This window comes from Equus asinus, chromosome 3, assembly GCF_041296235.1.
Source record: "Equus asinus isolate D_3611 breed Donkey chromosome 3, EquAss-T2T_v2, whole genome shotgun sequence".
In the NCBI taxonomy this organism is placed as follows: domain Eukaryota; kingdom Metazoa; phylum Chordata; class Mammalia; order Perissodactyla; family Equidae; genus Equus; species Equus asinus.
Window position 1 is genome coordinate 107,254,988 of NC_091792.1, and position 3,463 is coordinate 107,258,450.

Sequence of the window (3,463 nt, forward strand, 5' to 3'; positions counted from 1 at the left end):
TTGCCCACATATAACTAAATAAGAATAAACTCATGTATCTTTCTGACTCTAGTTATAAGTAAAGCAACATTTTCAAAGTTGACCTGATTGAAATTTGGACTAATCACATTTTCCCACAACTTGTCCTGAAATTCCTGTAACTTCCTTGGAGAAAGAAGGGGACCGGGATCCAGCTGAAAATTCAAATACAATTTCAAACTCTACGTGATTCTTTGGCATCTTCCCTGAGCTGAGGTTAAAGTTCCTGTGGGCTGGAGACAATGAGGGCCTTGGACAGCATTGAGTGGTGGGTACGCAGGAGTAGCCACTGTAGCTTTGCTTCTGTGCTGTCAGAAAAGCTGGAGATTTCTGGTTACCTTAGTGTTTAAGGTTTCCCAACAATTTGATGTCTAGAACGATGTTCTTAGTCCAAGTGCTAGATACTTAGCAGCACTTAATGAAGGTTTATTGATTTACTGATTGATGGATGACATGTTAAGACTAGGAAGTGCTCAGTAAGCATTTATTTAGGAGGATTGTAATTTCCCAGAATTTGAGCCATGCAACAGAGTTTCTTTATATGACTAAGATACCTGAGAATTCAATTTAGGCAATAGAATAAATAAAATAGTATTGGATTATAAGCTAATTCATACAAAATAAATATCCATGAATCCAAGTTGATAAAAATCAATGAATAAATAGATAAGAGGTGGAGAATATATAAATATCCCATACATAAGAATTCTAAATAACTACATATAACTCTCCATTCCATCCCCGAAGTGTAGGATTCACGTAGTTCATTCTGTATAAAGAATGTGGAAAGGGTGGCCAGTAGAGTGAGGAAGGAAGAGTCACTTTACACTGGAGAAATCTGGCAAATGCTACTTTGGCCAGTTAGTCATGTGAACATCTTCAGTGATGAGACATGTTGATAATAAATACCCTTGATATTGATGAAAATGGCTCTTTACCTCTCTAGTCGTTCTCCCCAAAACCTATAACCATTGCATAAACACGGGAAAAACATCAAGTAAACTGAAATGGAAGGATAATCAAAATATCTGACCAATACTCCTCAGTTTTGTCAATATCATGAAAAATAGGGAAAAACTGAGAAACTACCACTGTCAAAAGGAGTCTAAAGAGACATGACTCCTCAATGTAATGTGGCACCCCTGTATGCGATCCTGGGACAGAAAACGGAATTAGGTAAAAATTCATATAATTCTAATAAAGTATGGACTTTACTTAATAATAATGTGTCAAGTGTGGTTCATTAGTATGTAACAAATATACTATGAGAGTGTAAGAGGTTAATAATGGGGGAAAATGGATAGTGAACATACCGAAATTCTTTGTAATATTCCTGCAACAAATGCTTTTCTGAAAAGGAACAGATAGTAAATATTTCTAACTTTACAGACTGTTGGAACCATTCAACTCCTTCATTAAAACTTGAAAACAGCCACAGGAAACACTGCATAAATTATGGAGTGTGTCACTGGTTATCTTTCAGAGTATCTAGATAGCCATGTTGCTAGAAGCAAGTGTCATAGCATATATCAAATGTCTCCTATTGGAGACGAATTGGAAGTCAAAATCTTCATCTGGGGGTAATCTGTACCTGAAACAAAACGTTATATTTTTTAATACAAGCACTAGAGCTAGAATGGGTACTACAAGGATTTGCTATCTCCTTTAATCACAAATAAAAGAAAAATAGCTCCTCTACCACCATCAACAAATATGTATCTCTTTCATTCAACTCTGAATTTTCTCTTACTACAGATGAACAGTCCTTGGTATCTGTGTAATGCCATTCTCTCTACTTGTGCACTGGGCTCTTCAACTGTCATCTTGGCCAGCAATTGATACTTCTCGTCTGTATCCTTATCATTTTTTCTTCCTGTATGATCAATTACCATCATCAAATATGTTGTGATATCTCACAACTTAAAATAAAACAAATCTTTGCATTAAATCTCCTCCAGATATTCCTACATTTTCTCTGTTCTTCTTTACATTAGAAGTCACTCAAGACTTACTTATACTCAATTTTTCGCTTTTCTCCTACTATATCCTTTCCTGAATTAGATGTACTAAATTATGTCATTAAATATTTATAAACACAAGTACATATATATTCATACACACAAAAATATGTGTATGCATTTATGGTATAAAGAATAAGAACAAAAGAAACACCACTGTACTACCATCTGCCTAAGAAATGGAGCATTATCCATACCAGTGAAGTACCTCTGTGCATCTTGCCATGCCCTTCTCTTTACATATCCTGCCCACTGGTAACATAATCACTGTCCCGAATTTTGTATTTATCATCCCCTGGATTTCCTTTATAGCTTAACACTCTTACATGTTTGGTCATATAGTTTATTCCTTCAATTTGCAGGTGTTAATCATATATAAAGACAATCATACTCAATGTGTTCTTTTGTGACTTACTTTTATCCTGGCTCAAAGTCATTTTACTAAAACTTACTGATGTTGATATTTGAAGCTGTAGAACATTCATTTGTGCTACAGGTATAAGATTATATTTGTGCATTCACTTTAATGTTGATAGATATTTGAGTAGTAGAAAAATTTCTGTTATGGGCAATGATATTATGACAATTCATGTACATATATTCTGAAGAAAATTCCCAAGAGTTTCTCTACATGTAAATCAAATTACTGGGTTGTCAGGTCTGTACATTTTCAATTTCCTGGATATTGCCTTTTTTTTCACATAAATGTTAATACCTATTATTGTCATATTTTAATATTTACTATCTCTTGAGCATAAAATTGCATCTCATTATGGTGATATTGCCTTATATTTCCCTAATTAATAATGGCTTATTGCCGAAGACAGGTTGAAGGAACAGACTACACCTAAGACATCACTGGTGCCATGGCAAATGTAGATGAGATGGCAAGACTATGAGCTCTTAGAACTTTGGCACGAAAGTCGCATTTACCACTTTTATTCACATTTTACTGGCCTGATCTAGTCATATATCCAAATCTGATGTCAACAAAATGGGGAAGTATAATCTTCCAAAAGATGAGGCAGGGAATATTTGGGAACAATATTATAGTCAATTCATGTTATCTTGTCTTATGCTTGGTTATTTTTTATTTTATGTTGGAGATTGTATTTGAAAATTTGTTTACAGATGTAATTTAAAGGCTGTGATAAGATTTTTTTCCTCCAGGAAAAATATTCATATATTTCTGCCATATACCTAAGGAAACTACTAATAGTTAGAACCACTTAGTCAATTTTTAACAATTAAGATGATCCAAACATTTAAAGAATGGCCTATTTCCAATTTACTCTTTCTTCTTTTTTTATAATAATTTCTTGTAAAATAATCTCAAACTTAGAGTAGTTACAATAGAAGTGCAAAATATCGTGTATCTGCTTCACCCATGTTTCTCAATTGTTAGCATTTCATCATATTTGTTCTCT